Source organism: Gopherus evgoodei, chromosome 5, assembly GCF_007399415.2.
Source record: "Gopherus evgoodei ecotype Sinaloan lineage chromosome 5, rGopEvg1_v1.p, whole genome shotgun sequence".
Taxonomy (NCBI): domain Eukaryota; kingdom Metazoa; phylum Chordata; order Testudines; family Testudinidae; genus Gopherus; species Gopherus evgoodei.
This window is the reverse complement of record NC_044326.1, coordinates 45,994,816-46,017,956: the sequence shown is the minus strand read 5'-3', so window position 1 is coordinate 46,017,956 and position 23,141 is coordinate 45,994,816. Positions and strand designations below refer to the sequence as shown.

At 41.5% G+C, this 23,141-nt stretch overlaps 1 protein-coding gene across 13 annotated transcripts in view; it reads left to right on the top strand.

Annotated features, from left to right (window-relative positions):
* The window catches only part of APBB2 (amyloid beta precursor protein binding family B member 2), a 315,643-nt gene that overhangs the window by 248,341 nt on the left and 44,161 nt on the right, over nucleotides 1–23,141 (top strand). The gene's annotated exons all lie outside the window — the stretch shown is intronic.

Here is a 23,141-nt window from a genome sequence, read left to right as displayed (position 1 = left end):
AGGATGCGGGCACATTTAGACGCCCCGGCACCCGCGAGCACCGTGTGGGGGCCCGTATTCTAGGGAATAGCTGCCGTCTCAGATCTCAGCAAGCTGATTTAATTAACAAAGCAGTGTACTTAATCCTGGGGTCAGCTACTTAAAGGGGAAATGTGCATTTTTTCTCTCACACACAGGGTCTGCCCTCCCTCCTTTCCTGCTGCCTTGTAGAGTGTTGTGAGAGTTAACCCTTGAGGACTCAGTCAATTGCTAGTTCATTTAGCAGTAAGGCATTCTCTGGGAAATATCCTACCCTCTGACTCCTCCACCTCAACCAAGCTTCACAATCATTATCACTGTGTACCAGTATTAAACTGTTTGTTTAAAACGTATACTGCCTGTGTGTGTATGTATATACAGTATATAATATAGTCTTTCATCTGTCTGGTGAAAAAAATTCACTGGAACCCAACCCCCTCGTTTACATTAATTCTTATGGGGAAATTGGATTCGCTTAAGACCGTTTTGCTTAAAGTTGCATTTTCCAGGAACATAACTACAAGGTTAAGTGAGGAGTTCCTGTAGTTAAGTACTAAATTAGAATGTGGAATTAGATGTGGAAATAATTGTTTACATGTCCAAAATCAAGGGATAATTTTTCAAATGTCTTTAGCGTAGTTATCTTGCAGAGTATACATTTCACCAATATATAGTAAAGAAAGTATTTACATAGTTCCGTTTCCACTTCCTGGTACATTACAGTTGATAAAAGTAGAAAGTGAACCTGTTTTCCCCCGCTGGTGTTTTTAAAGATTTTGATTCAAGAATGCACTTAAATATGTGTTTAGTTCCCATTGAAGTCAAGTTAAGCATATGTTCAAGTGCTTTCCTGAAGTGGGATAGACTTAAACATGTACTTAGTGCCTTACTGAATCAGGGGCTTAGCTATCTTTTGCTTCATACTTTGTGCTCATTCCCAGCCTGTCCACTTTTGCCTCTCTCTGTATTTTCAGCCTTGCCACTGGCGCAAATATATTTCCTTTTCATGTGGCATTGCTGCAGAAATATAACTATTAAAATGGCTTGTGTTCTCTCTCCCAAAAGGAATGACAGTAAATTGAATTTGTAATAAGTTATAATAGGGGATTCAGAGTGGTTGTGCCTGGTAGCATAGTGAACTCTTGAGCTGTGTTTTTGCTGGCTATTGTATTGCTGCACCCCGTCAGATGTAAAACAAGCTGTTTAACCTGTACATTTCTAATACATGTCACATCAGCATGTTGGCTTTCAGGGTTAGCGAAATGTCTGTTAATCTTTCTTGGCAAAAGAAAAGTCCTGAGTTAGAATTAATACTTTCAAAAGGTGCTAGATTGATAACACTGAAAACTGAAGCCTTCTGATTAATCAGGTGGCAGCAATGAAAGCCAAGGCTTATCTGCCCTATCAATGTGCTTCAAGCTTGGCCTGAAGGGATCACTTTAAGAGAGTGACTAAGTAGGTCAGGCTCCACCATCCACAGCCTCTCTTTTGGAACCCTTGCCAAGCCACCTGTAGTACTCAGGCTTTTATGATGCAGAAACTCAATCACTGAAACCCCTTGCTCATTTCACATAAAGCTGCCAAATAGCCAGTTGGATGGTTTTGACTTTTGGTCAGCACAGACCTGGTCCATATTTGAACCAGTGACCTTGAAGTGAATGTTTCTGTGACCCAATATCATTCCCCTGAGCCATTCATTCCTCTGAATGACAGGTATTTTTTGTTGCATTTTTAGTATTTTTGGTTCAGATTTTTGAGAGATTTACAAGGACAAATCCAATTTGAAATGCTGGGAAGCAAAGAGGTTTTAACTTCTCATGAATAAAACATTAAAGTGCTTCCTTTGCTTGAGAAAATGAACCCATTTCACATTTCCCTTCAAGTCAGATTTTCTAGTAGCTTTCTTTGGTTAGAAAATGGAGCATCTTTGGGGACATTTTGATATGGTACAGTTGAACAGAAAAAGTGCATTATAACAAATGTCTGAAGGACAGAGAAAGGCTTTTACTGCATACCCAAATGATTTATTTACAGAATTTGAGAAGACAGTTTGCTTTTCTGTTACCTCTTTGTTTTCAAATATTTCAGATTCTCTGTATGATAAAATTATATTGTTGTGATATTTGTCCACAAATTGTTAAACTCCAATACACCAGACTAGATACCCACTAGTCATAGATTTATCAGGTTTCAGAAATATCCAACATTTATGATGTATGTAATGACGTTATTACGCCTAGCAGTTATAATTAGTTATTTGGAATCATTTAAGACAGTTGTACTCATTTTGCTCACTGCAATGTTGAGAAAGTTCACGTGCTGCTGGATGAAGTTTCTCCAGGGGTGGAGAGGCATGCATGAGCCGCACTGTACTATGTAAGCCACCTAATGGGTGGGAGAGGTGAGAGAGAGAGAGAGCGAGCATGCAAGTACAGAGCAGGTTGTCTCCATATCTGATCCAAATAGATCAGTGCAGATGGGCTCATTGGGGATGACCTGGAGGAGAGGCCACTGATACAAAACCCTCCACGCACAAGGCACATAGGGGCAGTAACTGCAATCCCAGCCCATTGCAGTAGCATGTCCTGCCCAGGGGCTGAATTGCAGCCCTGCCCAAAGCATCATTACTCTAATCTACCCATGATAAGAAATGTTTATTTGCCATAGATAAAGAAATACAGATCTTAGTTAATCTTTAAGTAAAGTAATGTCTATGCTGTCTCCTGCTGAAAAGTGACTTTATTTGTGACTGTCATAAACAGATGGTTAAGGTTAATGTCTCTTTTACCTATAAAGGGTTAACTAGCAGTAAACCTGGAACACCTGACCAGAGGACCAATCAGGAGACAAGTGGAGGGAATCTCAGTGGAGGGAAGCCTTTGTTTGTGTTCCTTGGGTTTTTTTTTTTCTGTGTGTTCTCGCTGGGTTCTGAGAGGGGCCAGACATGTAAGCAGATTCCTCCAATCTTTCTGAAAAAATCTCTTCTGTTCAAATTAGTAAGTACCAATTAGAAAGGCAGTTTAGTCTTTTTTGTTTGTTTTCTTTATTTGCAAATGTGTATTTTGCTGGAAGGATTGTATTTGTGCTGCGGGGAGGACTCTCCCTAGTGTCTATAAGCTGAAAGACCCTGTAACATTTTCCAACTTGATTTTATAGAGACAATTTTTACTTTTTCTTTCTTTTATTAAAAGCTTTTCTTTTCAAAGGACCTGATTGATTTTTTCCCCTTGTTAAGGCTCAAGGGAATTGAGTCTAAACTCACCAGGGAGTGATGGGGGGAAAGGAGGAGGGAGAAGACGAATTTCCCTTTGTTTTAGATTCACAGGCCATGTCTACATCTAAAATTTTGCAGCGCTGGTTGTTACAGCTGTATTAGTACAGCTGTATAGGGCCAGCGCTGCAGAGTGTCCACACTTACAGCAACCAGCGCTGCAAGTGGTGTTAGATGTGGCCACACTGCAGCGCTGTTGGGCGGCTTCAAGGGGGGTTCCGGGACGAGAGAGCAAACCGGGAAAGGAAACCAGCTTCCCCGCGGTTTGCTCTCTCGGTCCCGGAGCCAGCCAGCAAACCGCAGGGAAGGAGACCTGCTTGCTCGGGGTTCCGGGACCGAGAGAGCAAACCGGGAACGTCCGGTTTGCTCTCTCGGTCCCGGAGCCAGCCAGCAAACCGCAGGGAAGGAGACCTGCTTGCTCGGGGTTCCGGGACCGAGAGAGCAAACCGGGAACGCCGCGGTTTGCTCTCTCGGTCCCGGAGCCAGCCAGCAAACCGCAGGGAAGGAGACCTGCTTGCTCGGGGTTCCGGGACCGAGAGAGCAAACCGGGAACGCCGCGGTTTGCTCTCTCGGTCCCGGAGCCAGCCAGCAAACCGCAGGGAAGGAGACCTGCTTGCTCGGGGTTCCGGGACCGAGAGAGCAAACCGGGAACGCCGCGGTTTGCTCTCTCGGTCCCGGAGCCAGCCAGCAAACCGCAGGGAAGGAGACCTGCTTGCTCGGGGTTCCGGGACCGAGAGAGCAAACCGCGGCGAAGCTGGTCTCCTTTCCCGGTTTGCTCTCTCGGTCCCGGAACCCCGAGCAAGCAGGTCTCCTTCCCTGCGGTTTGCTGGGTGGCTCCGGGACCGAGAGAGCAAACCGCGGCGTTCCCGGTTTGCTCTCGCGGTCCCGGAACCCCGAGCAAGCAGGTCTCCTTCCCAGCGGTTTGCTGGCTGGCTCCGGGAACGCGAGAGCAAACCGCGGCGAAGCTGGTCTCCTTTCCCGGTTTGCTCTCTCGGTCCCGGAACCCCGAGCAAGCAGGTCTCCTTCCCTGCGGTTTGCTGGCTGGCTCCGGGACCGAGAGAGCAAACCGGGAAAGGAAACCAGCTTGATTACCAGAGGCTTCCTCCTTCCACGGAGGTCAAGAAAAGCACTGGTAACTGTCTACATTGGATTACCAGCGCTGGATCACCAGCGCTGGATCCTCTACACCCGAGACAAAACGGGAGTACGGCCAGCGCTGCAAACAGGGAGTTGCAGCGCTGGTGGTGCCCTGCAGATGTGTACACCTTCAAAGTTGCAGCGCTGTAACTCCCTCACCAGCGCTGCAACTTTCTGATGTAGACAAGCCCACAGAGCTTGAATCTGTCTATCTCTCCAGGATAGCCCAGGGAGGGAAAGCCTGGGAGAGGACACAGTGGGGGAAGGGTTTATTTTCCCTTGTGTTAAGATTCAAGGAATTTGGATCTTGTTTCACCAGTGAGTTGGTGAAGCCTCTCCAGACGACCCAGGGAGGGAAAGTCTAAGAGGAGGAAAGGGGGGAGGGGAAAGTCAGTTCCTCCTTGTTTTAAGATCCAGGGGGTCTGGGTCTTGGGGTCCCCTGGGAAGGTTTTGGGGGGACCAGAGTGTACCAGGCACTGCAAGTCCTGGTTGGTGGCAGCCCTATCAGATCGAAGCTAGTAATTAAGCTTAGAGGAATTCATGCTGGTACCCCATCTTTAGGATGCTAAGGTTCAGAGTGGGGGTTCATACTATGACAGTGACATCAGCAATACAGAAAACCATGTCAGAGATGATCAAACCAATTTTCTATCCTTAACATCAGAAGAGAAACTTGGCTGTTTTATATTATAATTGAGTGTTTCTTGTTTGCACAATAAATTACTTTTTCTGATTTGTCGCTGTTGATAACAGCAAGGAGAAAACAGAATTATTGAAGCTTTAATATATAAACATGGAACTAAAAATAGCCCACAATATCTCATTTGCTGTCACATACAAAAATGTCCCTTTCAGATTTAGTGTGCTATGAGCTACGCTTTTTCATCAAAATTAGTTTCTCTTCCAGAGCCTTCAGGTATTTTCTTTTCCTTGTATGAATCTTGGTAAAGAGGCTACACATATTTTAAATACTGTACAAAGTCTTCTTCCTTCAGGTGTTTAGACCTGGAGATTACCTACATTTTTCTCAAATTGTTTGTTTAAATTTTTATGCATCTATTGGATTAGAGAGGGTTCTAGAACAAACAATACAACCATTGCCTATAAATAAACTCATACAGTATGTGCTGTTAATTAGCAGGTAATTTTTTTTCAAAACAAAGCAGCATGAGCAAAATTACAGCTATGAATCGCCAAAATTACAGTGAGAATTTGGGGGTAACGGAGGCTCCATGCAGTAACTGTTCTTTGAAGGACAGCGTAAATAATGCAAGGTTTGCTGAGCAAGCCCCAGTAGCCAGAGAAGGGGCATTTGTGACAAGAGAGAACTTGAGCTATGGTTGAACTCCTAAGTTAGAGAGGTCAAGTGCTCTATTATGTGGGTCACAGTTAGATGCAGGACGCTTGGGATATAACTTGATCATACTGCAACCTGTGGTCCCTGGGATATACATCTCTATATTCAATTGGATGTCACTCCCCTGCCCTTTTGTATATAAAGGTAAGTGCAGGCGTGAGCTCATCCTGGCAAGTAGTCTGTTTCGTCCTCAACAGGGTGAAATCAGAGGACTCCTTGCGTAGAGGTAGAGGGAGAAGCTGCCATCATCAGAGAAAACAGAGAGAGAGAAAGATTAGGAGACACACAAATGTATAATCTCTTTTGTGTGTCCTGTGTGGATTAATTTTAAGGAAGTCTGTAAAATCATTACTTCTGGCATGAAATGCTCTGATATAATCTTGTTGCACGTGGATGCTGTTAGTATATTAATACGCAGTAATGACTTGCTTTCCAAATCCTGTAGTGCCATCCATAGTACACATATTCACTTCTGTTTGTTGTGAAAGGAAGTGATCATTTAGAACAATACAGAAACTCAAACATTTTGCATATTGAGCTATGTAAACGTCATTGCTCTCTCCAGGTCCTCGTTTCTAACAGTATTTTTCCTTGTAGTAATTTGGTTGGATTTTGTGTTGGAAAGATGAAAGGTTTTCTAATGATACCTGCCTGGTGATTTTCTAAACTGTGCGGTAATGAAAGATTGATGAAATATAGAGATCTGCTGATGAAAGTTTAATCTGAGGATATGTCTGCTAGCTCACCTCAGGCAGAAGAGTCGTCTGGGAGATTTTAATAATTCTCTCCATACACAACGCTATTAACTTGACCTCTAGAGTTAATTTCTTTTTAATACAGTTCTGTGATAAGGAAAAGCTTCAGGATTTACTTGACCATTTTGCTGACTTAAACTGTGTGATTATTTTATATGTTGAAAAGTGATTTTTTTACCTTCAGTTAATCATGCCTTGACGCTAATACTTTTTGACGAAGTAATCTAACCTTAAGAAAGACTATTCTACCTTTTATAAAGTGGTTAACCAAACGAGTTCCTATGAGAGAGGGATGTGTGTGTGTGTGTGTGTGTGTGTGTGTGTGTGTATGTACAAATACATATGTACCATGCTGTGACTCTGAGCTACTGTATTTGATTACAAGTATCAGAGGGGTAGCCATGTTAGTCTAGATCTGTAAAAGCAGCAAAGAGTCCTGTGGCGCATGCATCCGACGAAGTGGGTATTCACCCACGAAAGCTCATGCTCCAATACGTCTGTTAGTCCATAAGGTGCCACAGGACTCTTTGCTGCTTGTATTTGATTACATACACACATCAGAGTGCTATGTCTTTGTGATAATTATGAGAGCAAAAAGAAAGTAATGTGTATATGTCCTTCCTCTTGTCCTATTTTCTGTTTCATACGCATGAAAGATACACATAATTTTCAGGATGAAACTCATTTTTCTTAGTCATCCGTTAAATCTCCCTTTGTCCTGGCAGCGTGATTGAGAATCACAGCAGGAAATATTAAAAAAATAAGGAAAATCTTAAATGTCACTTCAGTTTTGTTTGGTTTCAAGGCAGTAAAGAACAGCTCATTGTTGGGGGCTAGGATTGTGACAAATGAGGTAAGCCTGCATATCATAATCGTATGTTTAACTTCACTTCATGTACTGTACATACTGCAGTCAGTGCTTAAAAACAGTGAACCTTGACTTGTACTTTTCCTCACTTTAAAAAGTGCCCTGTTTCAGAGCTTTGATTTCACAACTGTGAAAGCGTAAGCCTCCTAAAACTGTGAAATGTGACTTTTTTCACTTGTGAGTGGCGTGATTTTATGTTACCAGTACGTATTCATTGCCACTGCTGGCAATTTCTGGTTTAGTAGAATGGTAAAGGGGCAGCACATGGAGATTAGCAGGAGAAATAATTGAGCAAGTAGGAGAGTTTCTTACTTGGGTCAAAATTCACATTCTCACACAGCTGCACTCCTTCATCTTCTGTGCTTTATGAACATAAATTTCTATCTGGTACAAAAGGCAGCAGCCCAACCACTTAATAACAGAGGTCGCCATTAACACATTTCCCCCAATTCTCTCCTCTCTTTGCTGCTCCCCATTCACTGAGGAGTCAGGTTCAAAGGCTCTCTCCTAGTATTTAAAGCCCTTTATGGGATTAGCCCTAGCAACCTGAGAGATCATAACTCCCTCTGTGACCATGACTTCACACAACAGCTATGTTTCACCTGAAGAACGCCACTGTCAGCCAACAGGGAGAAGTTCATGCATGCTGGAAGCTGAACTTTCACAGGAACTGTTCATAGAACCGACTCCCACAAGAGATTAGATTAATCGTAGGGCTCACTGCGCTCAGAACTAGATGTAAAACTAATTTCTTCAACTGAGCCTTCAGCCAATGACTTGATCACTCACACCCAAAACAAACAGAAAAGCCTGTACATTTATTGAGTTATTGGTGTGGCAAGCTAAGAGTTAAGAGAGAGTGATGATTGTTGGTGTTTTATTTTTAAATGCTTGGGAGTCATTCAGATCCTATAGTGATAGGAGCTCCACTACTGTGTAAGTACATAGAAGGTAATAGAATTATGCTCCCTCACATACCCTGCTGATATTTTGCCAATTAGTGTGTCACAATGGTTAACTATCCTACATTTTCCACAACCATTGTTCTCTTAATGTTGGTTGCTTTCATCATCTGATTTGGTTTTGGTGCACATAGCTGGGAAAGAGACTAGGAAGTATAAAGACTGTCACAGAAAGGAAAGGAGCTAGACAGAGAAAAAACATGAGAACGAGGTACATGGAAACAAAGATGATGAGATCTAGCCTGCTTAGAAACCTGCTGTTGGGAAAAGAGACAGGCAGGCAGTAAAGGGAATAGAGGGAGACACTCTGAATCAAAATAACTCACTAAGATAAGAACAGTAGGTAGTAACAGTGATGAAATGTATGTGCCTGAAACATAGCCTTAGAGCAGTGGTTCTCCACCTCAGCACAGAGCTCTGGCCCATGTGACAGCCTCAGGGCCATACAGGCAGTATTTGGATGCGGTCCACGGTGGTAAATAGTTGAAAACCACTGCTCTAGAGAAAGAGGTGGGGAAGAAGTTACTAGGTTTGGGGGAAGGTAGGAAAACTGGAAAAACATTTAGAACAATAAAAACATAAATGAGATGGAATAAACCACAGTGGCCCAAATTTTCAAAATCTGGGAGCCTTAAAAATAGAACCCTATATCCCTATTTAGGCAACTAAATAACAGTGCCTGATTTTTCTGAAGTGTGGAGTACCTGCAATGCCCGTTAATTTCAATGGGATTTGTGAGTGTTCACTACCTTTGAAAAGCAAATGCCTCAATACAGATTTAGGAGCCTGACTTTAGGCACTCAGGTTTGAAAATTTTGGCCCAAATGACAGCACTATCGTTTATTAAACATTAGGGCTGTCAATTAATCGAAGTTAACTCACACAATTAACTCAAAAATTTAATCATGATTTTTAAAATTAATCGCGATTAATCACACTTATAACGATAGAATACCAATTGAAATTTGTTAAATATTTTTGGATGTTTTTCTACATTTTTAATATAGATTTCAATTACAAAACAGAATACGAAGTGCACAGTGCTCACTTCATATTATTTTTTTTGACTACAAATATATGCACTGTAAAAATGATAAACAAAAGAAATAGTATTTTTCAGTTCACCTCATACAAGTACTGAAGTGCAATCTTTTTATCCTGAAAGTGTAACTTACAAAGGCAGATTTTTTTTGGTCACATAACTGCACTCAAAAACTGCAGAGCAAAACCTTAGAGGCTAGAAGTCCACTCAGTCCTACTTCTTAGTCTGCTAACCGCTAAGACAAACAAGTTTGTTTATATTGATGGGAGATACTGCTGCCTCTTTCTTATTTACAGTGTCACCTGAAAGTGAGAACAGGTGTTCATATGGCACTTTTGTAGCCTGTGCTGCAAGGTACTTACATGCCAGATATGCTAAACATTCATATGCCCCTTCATGCTTCGGCCACCATTCCAGAGGACATGCTTCCATGCTGATGACGCTCATTAAAAAAATAATGTGTTAATTAAATTTATGACTGAACTCTTTTGGAGGAGAATTATGTGTCTCCGGCTCTGTTTTACCGGCATTGTGCATTTATTTCATGTTATAGCAGTCTCGGATGATGACCCAGCACATGTTCCTTTTAAGAACACTTTCACAGCAGATTTGACAAAATGCAAAGAAGGTTTGTAAAAATAGCTACAGCACTCGACCCAAGGTTTAAGGATCTGATGTGCCATCCAAAATCTGAGAGGGACGCGGGGTGGAGCATGCTTTTAGAAGTCCTAAGAGAGCAATACTCTGATGCAGAAACTACGGAACCCAAACCACCGAAAAAGAAAATCAATCTTCTGCTGGTGGCATCTGACTCAGAGGATGAAAATGAACATGTCTGCTCTGGATCATTATCAAGCAGAACCCGTCATCAGCATGGAAGCATGTCCTCTGGAATGCTGATTGAAGCATGAAGGGACATATGAATCTTTAGCGCATCTGGCATGTAAATATCTTGCAATGCCAGCTACAACAGTGCCATATGAATGCCTGTTCTAACTTTCAGGTGACATTGTAAACAAGAAACAGGCAGCATTATCTCCTGCAAATTGTAACCAACCTTGTTTGTCTGAGCGATTGACTGACCAAGAAGTAGGACTGAGTGGACTTGTAGGCTCTAAAGTTTTATATTGTTCTATTTTTGAATGCAGGTTTTTTTGTACATGATTCTACATTTGTAAGTTCAACTTTCATGATAAAGAGATTGTACTACAGTACTTGTATGAGGTGAAATGAAAAAAAGTTTTTTACAATGCAAATATTTGTAATAAATATGAGATGAGCACTGTTCACTTTGTATTTTGTGTTGTAATTGAAATTAATATATTTGAAAACGTAGTAAACATCCTAAAATATTTAAAATAAATGGTATTCTATTGTTTTTTAAGAGTGCGATTAATCACGGTTAATTTTTTTAATCGCTTGACAGCCCTATTAAATATTTTATTTTTAGATTTGAGTGCACTGTCAATCTAAAGAGGGTTGAGATACTCTTGAAAGGTATCTGGGGAAAAGAAACTACATTGGAAGAAGAAAGAAGTCTCAGGGGAGCTTCCACACTGACGTGGCTGGAAGCTGCAGTAGTTCAGTGGATGGAGTAACCATATTCCCAGACAGAGACTGCCTGATGGACACTACTTGGTTTGAACCACGGTGAAGAGCCTCCCATTCTCTTCATTACCCAACCAAAAAAAGAGACACCGAACAGCCTACACGAGCATCATGGAGTTTGGGTCTCCCACTACAATTTTGATGCTTTGTTCCCCCTTGCTATAAAATACTCCAGGTACAAACAATAGAGTGTAAATCTTTAGAGCTAGAGAATGGTTTAGAATGCCATTTTACAGCGCTTTATATATTTTTCAGATAAGAATATCTTGGGGCCTCTCCAGTTTATCAGCATCCCTTTAAAATACTGGTTGAAACACTATAAAACTTTATCTATATATCTGATGTCCTGGTGTTATGATCTCTCAGGTTCCTGGGGCTAATCCCATAAAGGGCTTTAAATACCAGGAGAGCTGGAAACTAATCAAGCTATATTAGATTATGAATTATAAATTTAGTATTTTGAATTAAATTACTTGGCCAAGAAGGGTTGAAAATGAAGTAGATTTGAGCAGGATTTGTGCACCTGGCTCTTTTGAAAAGATAACACCAGTTCTAAGAGTGCGTAATTATAGCTTGAATCTTCCAAACTTGAGACACCATTAATCAGTATTACTCAATCCCCAAGGCCCTCGTAACTTTGGAGTAAGGACAAAACAGGCATCATACTAATAGGGCATAGGGTAGAGATTGTATTGAAGGAAGGGGACCTTAGTGGCTTTTCTGAGCAACATTCTCAATGGGAGAGCAGTTGATTTGGTTTTGATATTCCTGGTGAGAAATAGCCATCTTCTCTCTCCTCCTTTTCCCCAATGCAGCTGCATCTCTGGGTACTTCCACAGCACTTCCCCACTCCTGTTAATAAAGTCATTTCGGAGGAATTGTCTACATGAGAAAGCTGCATTGGTGTAACCTCAATCAGTTTTTAAATCAGTTTAATTAAACTGATGCAAAAGGCTATGTGTATGTTTTTATTCTGGTTCAAGTGGCTTATTTTAGTTTAAGCAGCAAAGAATCCTGTGGCACCTTATAGACTAACAGACGTTTTGGAGCATGAGCTTTCGTGGGTGAATACCCACTTCCTCAGATGCATGTCAGATCCATGCTAACAGATCCATGCTAACAGATCCAGACTAACACGGCTACCCCTCTGATACTTATTTTAGTTTAGTTAAACTTGTTCCTTAATGACTTAAGCTAAACCAAAATAAGCCATCCTTATACCAAAATGAAAGTGTCCACACAGCCTTTTGCACTGGCTTACCTATATTGATTTAAATTCACACCTTAAGTTTTAGTGGTGCAACTTTGTGGTGTAGACAAGCCTTCAGTCCTTTCTGCCTGATGCCACCACCAGAAGAAAATGTAAGTATGTCAGATGTATTAAAATGTTCACTTACCTACTAGTACATCTTTACATGTGAGCCTGGTGTGTCGCTCTATCTCATTCTCTGTGGATCAGGGCTTTCCTTTCTGACTAATGTCCCAGAATGAAGTGGATGTCTAGGGAAAATCCTAGCCTATCGAACCACAGATCTATGGTAACAAGCGCTTGGCTTACACACAAACAACACCCTTACAAATACCGTATCAGCAAAATAAGGTAACTTTGTTTTTAGCAATGGTAAGGAGGATCTAATGGTGGGAGAGAAGTGGGATGAGAGTGAGGAAGGAAAAAAAGAATGTTTTGGAAAGAAGGAGAACTTCTATTCTTTGGAACAGAGCACTTCAAAAAGGAGGGATAGATAGACAGTGGAGAATCTAGATGAGTCACAAGGCATTAGAGTGGGGGAAGAAATGGGGACGTGATTGTAGGGTTGTCACTATACTGAAGTTTTTAAAAAAACTATGCAGTATAAAATAATGGTTAAGTTCTGTACCAGTGATACAGTGGCTGTCCTTAAAAACTTAACAATCACTTCAAATAGAGCTATTCTCAGTATTCTCTAGGTATTCCCTATAGAGTAAGCAGTAGGAAGTGCTGCAAATACGGAGGAAACCATATCTACTTTTTAGTACTTCTTCGAGTGCTTGCTCATGTCGATTCCATTCTAGGTGAGTGCACGCCCATGGGCGCGGCTGTTGGAGATTTTTGCCTTAGCGGTATCCATAGAGTTGGCTGTGGCGCCCTTTTGAGTGCTGCGCTCATGCATTGATATATTAGGCGCTGCCGGCCCTACATCCTCTCCGTTCCTTCCTACCGCCCGTGGTGGTTAGTCGGAGCACCTTTCCCTTGCCTTGCAAGAGTTAACGGTTCTTCTACTTCAGTCTTTGAGCCTTAAGGCCTTGTAAATAGTTTGTTTACTGTAGTTAGTTAGTAAGTAGTTGTTAAGTAGTGTAGTTAGAGATAGAGACCCAGTGGGAACTTTGCTTCAGGTGAGGCAAGCCCAGTCTCTGGGTTTTAAGCCCTGCTCTGACTGCAACAGGCCGATGCCTGTTAATGACCTCCATAGCAGCTTCCTCAAGTGCGTGGGGGAATCACATGTGAAGGATAAGTATCACATCGCTAAGAACTTTGGTCCCAAAACTCAGAACAAGATGTTCATTTCAGGGCCCTTCTCATAGAGGCTGCTTTCCACCTGGCATCCGAGCCTTCCTGGCCAGACTCTTCCCCCAGCACCTCGGCCTGGGAGCACAGCACATCCCTGGCACTGGGTTCTGCCCAGCACTGCTCCCCGTCACCGGTACCTAAGAAGAGAATGGTTGGTCCCAGTAAATGAAGTAGGTCCAACTCTTGCGCCAGAGCAGGTGTTCCTATTTAGCCAATTAAGAGGGTGGACCAGCACAAAGGGTTGTAAAGGATCAGGAAGAGACCCAGTGAGAGGGAGTCCCACTGAGTCAGAGCAGACTGGTTTAGTCAGGAAGGGCAGATGATTGTTGCCAGAGATCAGGGGACTCTGGAAGTCCCGGAAAGAAGTAGAAGGTGGTTCCTGGGAGAAGGCAAGAGAACAACAAGAGGGTTTGCTGACTGGCAGAGAGCCAGGACCAGAGAGGGCTGAGGGCAAGGGAGCAGCAGAGGAGTTTACTCACTGACATCTCCAGGACCACAAAGTTGGACCCCAGTGAAAATGTGAGAGGCCCAGGAAGAGAGGTGCTCCCCAGCAAGGATGTTTCTAGCACAGAAGCTGTGGACATGCCTGCTGGGAAGGCCTGGGGTGGCTGATCTAGAATAAGGACAGGAGAGGACTGTCAGAGTCTGGGCATGGTCGAAGGCACCAGTATGTGGGGCATCGAGATACAAGATGTCTTGAGTTTTAATGACTATGCTGGGATGAGAAATGGACCACATGTGGGATTTTTGTTATGAATTATTTGGACTATGTTGTTGTGATAAACCAGCCCTAAGGATGAGTAGCATTGTGACAAGAAAGCCTGAAGCTAAGTTGTTGAGTCACCTGAGAAGGAAAGTCCAGGCAGGTATGCTGTCATACTGCAGCCTGCAACAGGAGGGCATGCCAAGCTGGGCTACGCTATGACAGCTACATCTTGTTAAAGTGGGCACTTCTGGTGTAGAACATTTGTTATTGACTAATAGCAGTGTCTGGGACAGTGGTAAATGTTTATCTAGACGGTAGCTCCCTGAAGATAACTCTGTGAGCAGTATTCAGTATTTTTCAAAGGTCTTTGAGGCCAGGCTAGTTCAATTTGCTAAATTGTACAGGGTTGATTTTTGCACCTATCTTTCTCCATTTATTGAAATGTAGTTCTCACCTGTTCTTTTATGCCCTGTTTTAAGAAGCTAAACAAATTCCTGCAAGCATACCTATGAAAAACTCATCTGAGAAACAGATAGGCAGTACCTGGAACTGTGAAATAAATGGTTTAGGTAGGGAAAATACTCATTTTTGTAAATTTTTGTCGTCTTTTACTAGAAAAGTAAATAATTGCTCTCTAGATCACCTTTGTGTTTAAAAGAAAATAGCCATTGTTTCCTGGGACCAGAGCATCTTGATAATTTTAAAGTAGTGTTGTGGATCTCTTTAGAGAGGAAATGATGCTTAAATTCCATTAGTGAGGTGGCTGTAATACATATTGAAAGTGTTTTGTCTTAGACATAGAGCAGACCTGCAAGTCTGGGCCCACAGCTCACCTGTAGCATGACATTGTGTTACAATATAATTTTTATAGAATAACTCCCTGTCCATCTACTAAGAAACTCTGAATCCTTCGCAACATGAAGACATAAAATACCACTTAGCTAACATTCAAACAGATAAAACTACAGCACCCTTCCAGGTCCCTTGTCCACATAATCTAGCTTTAATTTTTGTCAAAATATGTATGAAACCTTAAGATTTTACTGAGCTCTTTGCACGAGTGCAGGAGGTTTGCCTTTAATGCCTTATCCATTGATAATGCTACCCTTTATGTTTTTGTTTGAACTGAAGACTCCATTGCCGGGAGCAAAGTTATGGGTGACATGATATTTTGAGCTTCCTTTTTGGGGTAAATCTTTTTGATTTGCAGGCATTTATTAAAACTTTAACTGTCAGATAGGAATATATTACTGACCCATTTTCGGAAACGTGGCCCTATTCCGAGTTTTCTATGTTCTGCAGAGAAGTTGATTTAATCTACCTAGTCAAAGGATGCCTCCTTATCCAATGATAACATAACTCGCAAGTCAGCTAGAATAGCCATTATTATCCACTGTGCAGACTCTTGCCCAGATTTTCTGCTGTGCCAAGTATCCACTTCCTGGTTTTCTGTTTGGCTAAGCCCCAACAGCAGCCCTAGCATAGAATACCGCAACCAGGCGGGGATTGGACGGACTATGCTACATGCTAGCTGGGGATAGCTAGAGCAAAGTGTTCTCTCTCCACACATCTGGTATACCCCAGTGCCCCTTGTTCACCAGCATTGAGTATGCTGACTCTGCCAGCTCTCAAGCTCCCCCAGTTCTGAAGCTTTCTCAGCTAGTCAGATTTGGCTGGTTTGGGCTTTGTGCTCTGCAAGGAGGTTGGAATGCAGCAGACAATGTCACCCATTACCTGCTGCAGGCTTGCTTGTTATGGATTGCCTTAGCTTTGCTCATGCTACAATGCATCTTCAGTCTTGGGACCTGTGTTTCAGCCACGATGCTAATATCTCAGTTTAATAAGGAGATAGGGCAGTATGACTTGCTCTGTTTCATCTTTGCTAGTTTCTGTTCATGACAGTTAAGGATGGCAAGCACCCTAGGAAGGAGTATGTAACAAAGTCATGGGCTGCAGACACTGAATGTTGCCAGCTTGCATGATTTTGTTGTGACTCTTATGATATTTGGTATCTTTTCCTAAAGCACCAGCTCCTGAAGGCAGGTGGCTGTGTGAAAACATCAGCTTTCATTTAAAAATGAAAAAAAGCAAATTCTTCCCCAGGTGCTGGTCTCTATCTGCATTGCACTGTGGGTACACATGCTTTCCATGTGTATGAGACCGGAGAATTTTTGCAAGTAATGTCCATTGGTCTGTGCCTACACGTTCGATCTTGCTCTTCTCATGTTCTGTGTCAAAGGTACAAGGGCATAGTGTGGAGCCACCGCCTCTTTAGTTCCTTCTTACACCTCATGGCCTGAGTCAACATCCTGCCAGTGTCCAGAGCTTCTTTTTATCTTCAAGTCTGTAAATATTTCAGAGTTTTAAACAAGCTGTTTTTAACAAACTAAAGAAGAGGTCTGTGTAAGCTGAAAAGCTTGTCTCCCTTATCAACAGAAGTTTTTATTAATAATAATAATAATAGGAGATATACCTATCTCCTAGAACTGGAAGGGAAAGTCATTCTCATCATAATCAAATGGCTCAGACTGTTCTGGTTCCTTAATCTCCTACAACTGTGAACTTGCCTACTTATCAGCATTCTGCCCTTTCTAGATCTTTGGGGAAGAGATAGCTCAGTGGCTTGAGCATTGGCCTGCTTAAACCCAGGGTTATGAGTTCAATCCTTGAGGGGGCCACTTAAGGATCTGGGGCAAAAATCAGTACTTGGTCCTGCTAGTGAAGGCAGGGGGCTGGACTCATGACCTTTCAAGGTCCCTTCCAGTTCTAGGAGGTACATCTCCAATTTTTTTTATTTATTTATTTCTCAATGCATGAGAATGATACAGACACCCCAACTCAGGTGCTTTTCATCTCACAGCTTGGTATTGGGATGAGTGTTGAACCTACAATGTTCCTTCTCTGAAACTGTGCAAACTATTCTTAATAATAGCAGAAATGTCTCCACCAGAAAAAGTCATTTAGGCAAATGGAAATATTTCTCTGTATGATCTCAGCAAGAGCATATGTCTCTAGAATCAGCAGATATTCCTGTTATCTTGGATTACCTCCTTATCCATAAGGGTCTTTCCCTTAACTCCCTACAGGTTCACTTGGTGGAAATCAGTGCACCACCCACCAGCAGAGGGCTATTCTGTGTTTACTCACCCAATAATGTCTGGGTTCCTAAAAGGTTTAATCAGAATCTTCCCACCAGTACCAAAGAAAACCCCTTAACTTTGTGCACTCACTAATTCACCTCATCTGTCAATGCAGATAGCCTTCCTAATTGCAATCACCGCAGCCAGAAGGGCAGGTGAACTTGGGATGCTAATGGCGGACACACCCATGCCCATACACACTATTCCATAACGACAAAGTTTCACTACGACTGCACCTGAAATTCACCCCCAGAGTAGTTTCAGAATATCTCACTAATCAATCTATTCGCTTACCTGTGTAATTTCTGAAGCCCCATGCTTCAAACGGAAAGAAAAGTCTTCATTCCCTTGAGATGAGAAGAGCTTTGGCATTTTGCCCACAGAGAGTGAAACAGATCAGAAAGTCACCTAGATTGTTGCTGTAGTGGAATGAGTCCAAGAACACACTATTTCCTCGCAGAGAATCTCTTAAGTGGATTTCTGTTTGTATCCTACTTTATCAGTTGGCACATCCGTCTCCCCAACATGGAAGGGGTCACTCTACAAGAGCACAGGCTCACTCTACAAGAGCACAGGCAAACTTTGTAGCATCACTTCACAAGGTACTGCTGCTTGATATTTGCAAGGCAGTAACATGGAGTTATATCCACGCATTCACGAGACATTATACCTTGGTCTAAACCTCCGCCTTTGACTCATGCTTTGGGATACAGGTTCTCCAAACAGTCATCATTTTCATCCTCAAACTCTCCTCCTCTTAGAGCACTGCTTGTCAGTCACACACAATGGAATACTCATAGGGACCAGCACTCGAAGAAGAAACAGAAGTTACTTACCCTTTGTAAGTAATTGACCCTACTTTCAAGAATTCTCCAGTTGCAGGCGCATGGAGCACATGTGTACCCACTGTGGAATACAGATAGGGATCACACATCTCAAAGAACTCTAGTTTAAAAAGCTAAATAAGTTCCGTTTTCTAGCCTTCACAGTTGTGGAGAAATGCCTGAAAGAGTGAACCAGGTGCGTTGTAAAGGCTTAGAAGCCAGAGGCAAATAAAAAGAACCTAAAATGTATTACTTTTTTTAAATCTTGTGATTTTTTAAGCCAGTTTTATGATTTTTTGGGGGGGTAGGGGAGGATTCATGATTTTTGAATGCTGAGGATTGGCAATAGTGCACACAAAAGGCACAATTTTAATTACTAAGCAAATCACATGCACAGACTTGGTTAGCAGGGACCCAAACTCTGGCTTTTCAGTTTTAAAAGCTGCCTCTGCCCTTAGCTGAAAGAGAGGTATATCCCTTATTCTTTCTGTGGGCCAGCAACTAGAAGCAATAAACACAGATTACAGCAGGGGAGTCAAGAAAGCAGGCCTGAATGTTAATGGTGATTTAGGTAATTATTTCTTCGCATGAGGTAGCCAGGGTCAAATATTCATCCATAACTGGATCTTTGCTGGAGGTTAAGGAGATAAAAGCTTGAGAAATCATCTGTACTACATACCAGTTCAACATGGGATTAGAAATTAATCTCAAATCACTTTGGGTGTTGAAATATATAGACATTCTTTCTCCCCCATCAAATTCTATGCCTGTTTCTTTGACTCTACAAAGCCTGAATAAGTTAACAGTATGGAAATCCTTTTGATAAGCTCATGTGTGTTCCCTGAGTAATGCTTATGGTAGTCTGATCAAACAAAACAAAACTGGTTTGTAGCTGCTGAGCATAAAGTAACATTAAGGAAGAGTTATTATCCAGCTTACATGTGAGATAGAATGAAATTAAATTGATTTTCTAACCTGTTTAAGAGCATAACAGATGACAGATGTGATGACTTAATTTTCATTTAGGTTATCTTTGGGGATTTATTTTTAATTTGAGACTGTTTGAGCTAGCCCTCCAAACCTGATCTTAGAAGGACTCAACTTGTTTGTTTTGAATAGGCAGAGTAGTTTCTCTCTTCCTGCGTGTGTTTGAAATATGTAAAGTTTTAAAACCGGTCTTTAGATTCCGCACTATTTGAATGAAAGTGTTTTGTTTTGTTTTGTTTTACAAATAAGACAGCTATGGATGCTCTTTGATTTTCAACAAAATCATGGGACATATTTGTGAGCAGTCAGATTTAACATGCTGATATCATTTAGACCATAGGTTCTTCACTGAGGGTCATCGTGGCCCCCAGGGTGTTGTAAGCAGATGGGGAGAGAAAGGGAGGAGACACGTCTGTCCTGATCTTATTTTATTAAATGGGATGGGAGTCCCAACCAGGGTTGCCCAGAGGATTCAGGGGGCCTGGGGCAAATTAAAAAAAGTTGCAGTACTATAGAATACTATATTCTCGTGGGGTCCCCTGCAGAGCCTGGGGCAAATTGCCCCACTTCCAACCCCCCCCCCCCCCCCCGGGCAGCCCTGGTCCCAACTGCATGAGAAGTGGGTTCTGGGGCGGTCCCAGTATGGTAGTTTCTGGTTTAGACACGCTTATGCTATTTTCATCATTTGGCATTTTTCTTCTCTCCCACTCCTTTTCTCTCTCTCTTCTTTTCCCCCTCTTTTTCGGTGACATTGACAATTTTTAGTTTTGGTTTTTCATTGAAAAACTGGGGAAAAATTCAAAATTTCCTGCAAAAACCAACAATCTTTTCCAACCAGCTCTACTTTTCTTTGGGCATAATTCTAGTTGGTGTGACTATTGTTTTGCTTATATGTATAAATTTCTTTTTCTCATCTTTTCATTTAGAAAAAAGACAGTTTGATTGAAACTAACTCTATATCTCATTTGGCACAGTACCAAAAGTTTCCACTGTTCCATTAAATTGCTCTTCTTGTGTAAAAGAAAATGAAAGGGGTTAAGGGAGGGAAAGTTCTCAGCTCACACAAAACAAAGTCAGCATGTTAAAACAGGGAAGCTTGGCTTCTCTCCTTAGTGTCCATTTAAATCAGAGTCTAACATTGTTCTTACGAATTCTTCATTTTTGCCAGTTGGAAAACTGCCATATGCTGTTGTACTTTGGCTGTTGAAAATGAAACAGAAGATTATACTAACAGGAGAAGAGCAGTAGAGCGGGAAGTCCTCAGAAATATCAAACTACTTTTGCCTTCACATGCAGCTTAAGCAAGTTATCTTGAATGCCAAATGGAACTGGATAACAAGTGCAGTGTGTGGTCTTACAGAATTAACCAGTCCATTAAATTGCATGTCTGCTTTGAAAATGTCTAGAAGTGATGTCTCATTTCTCAATTTATTGGCCTCCTCTTTGTATCAAGACTCTCAAGAGTCATATCCGCTTACTATGGTGGCAAAATTATTTTACAGCCTTACTCCTGGTAGCCCTACAGATTCAACACACCTAAGAAATAGGGAGCTGGATCTGTTCTTCTTGTGCATCAGTAACAGAATTATTTAAGTTCCAACCTGTTACTTCTTTGAAAATCTGTTGAATGTAATGAGATTGCACAGGTGTCATTGAGGCTTAATTTGACCTGCCAAATCTGATGGTGATGTTTATGAAGGACAGACTCTATCCAGACGCTCAGAGCCAGGCTGATATAGCATGGCTGACCGTTAGATAAAATATTTTTTTACTTTATCTGAGCACATTTGATAGGGAACTCACTGAAAGACAATAAACCTGGTGCCCTGGAGTGGCATTTTTAGTCACTTTAGAGCAGAACCCCACTTTATATTAGATGTGCAGTACTGTGCATTCATATTTTGGAGTATCAGATTATTTGAAGTATATATTTATACAGATCAAGGATTCATTTCACTGCTAGCATAAGCAGATGTAATATAATTGAAGTTGTGCCTAATTCTGCATACTGAGATTTGGCTATTTCGCTGCCTTTTAAAAAGAGAAAGCATTATAAAACATTTAATTTTTTATATTGCATCCTGTTTAAACTGTTTTGTTTAATGCACAGCAACAAACAAAAATGAGAAATCTTTACACACTTTCCGCTTTACAAAAAGGTTGCTTCTAGTCCAGCAGGTTAGAGTTAATTGTGTGTACAGGACAGAAAAATAATCTACAGTAAATACATTGTATTGAGAGAGTGGAAAGACTTTTTTCCAAAATGTGCTGAACACAGAAATGGTTAAAATGAGTGATAACAGGGAGAAAGACACACCCCTGGCTGAGCCATGCAGTTCAGGAGACAGCATCCACTCATTCACAGCTGTATCCAATCAGCACAGCCATGCACAGTGAGTGAAGAGAGAATGAGGGCGGCCTGATGAAGAGAGTGGGAGCTGACAGGATTTGGTTCAACTTGATACAAAATGAATGAGCTACCATTCCCAGGAGTGTTCAGCACAGGTCATTGAAGTACAAGTACATGGCTGTATCCAAGAGCAGTTTGCATCATCTGTACATTTAACAGGACCAGGCAGGGCATTGAGTTGGGTGGTTGCATCTGACGTGCTTGGCATTAAAACCCTGTTTGCTGCAATAAAAAAGGTAAGAAACTTAAAAAATAAAACAAAAACCCAAACCCAACCCTACTCCTCCCATCATATACATCACAATGGAAACATAGTAGTAGCCTTTGTCTCTCACTGTATTTTCAGAGCTGTGGTCCATTAGATTAAAGATCCTATGTAGCTGCCTGGAAGGCAAATGACAGCTTCTAGTGTGACAAAGGCAAGTCAGGTTTCTTTTCTCACGAGCTGACACTTAACAACCTTCAGAAGAACCTTGTAGCAGAGATGTGGGAATATATGGTATGCTGTAAGTATTTGTTGCTTCTCCCCTCCCCCCCATCCTTCCCCTACAGATGTTGCTCATTTGAGCGGTAAACTGATGAACATAGCTTAGACCTTGAGATGCTTGATAGATTCATTGGTCAGTGTTCAGTTCAGAATTCCTGTTCCTAAGCTGGCTGCAATTGCTGGCTTCATAGTAACCTGCCTCAATCTGTGTGTAATTCTGTTGTGCCTGGGCATAATTTGTTTTTATTGCCAGTGCTGTGTTAATAGGCAAAAAGATGGATTAACAGTAAATTGCAGAAAGCTCATTTGGAAAGGATGATATAAATCTGTGTGTGCTACTGCTTATGTATAATGCCTATGTAATTTTCTTTCTTGTTAACCCATAGCTAACCATTATCCTGTTTTTCAATAGATCTTTGACAATGGAGATTATTCATTTCGAATTCATGAGTCTTTGATTTTGAAATTTTATAGAGCTTCATAAAGTGAACATTTCATAAAGATGGAAGAACCATAACCCCATCAAATTCTTGGTAGACATTAATGTACAGTATATGTGAGACAGTTTATGGCTCTTTTGACAGAAGAAGAAACTTAAATGATTTAAACATTATGTATTAGCTTGGGTGCTCAGGGATGAATCTGTGCTTCCTCAAGCCTATCTGTATTCCTGAAGAATTTGAAACAGGGTGAATTTCATTGATTTGATAATTGCTATAGAGCTGTGAATCCTCATTATAATATTGGGTAGGGGAGAAGGAAAGGCAAACATTAATCCTTTTTTCCCCCGCCTCCACTTAACTCAGCAGTGTTACTCTTCAGTTGGGTTTGTAACATTGGTTGCGGAACCTCTTTGCTTTCCTAATATCTGTGCTATTTTTTGTTTCCTCAATGTAAAGGGTATTAAGCATTTCTGAGGTTTGATTTAGTGCAATAAAACATGCAAAGAGACTTTTATCTCTAAACTATGACTTTACATTTTTGTAGCTGTTACTTCATGACTGACATAATTTTAATAACT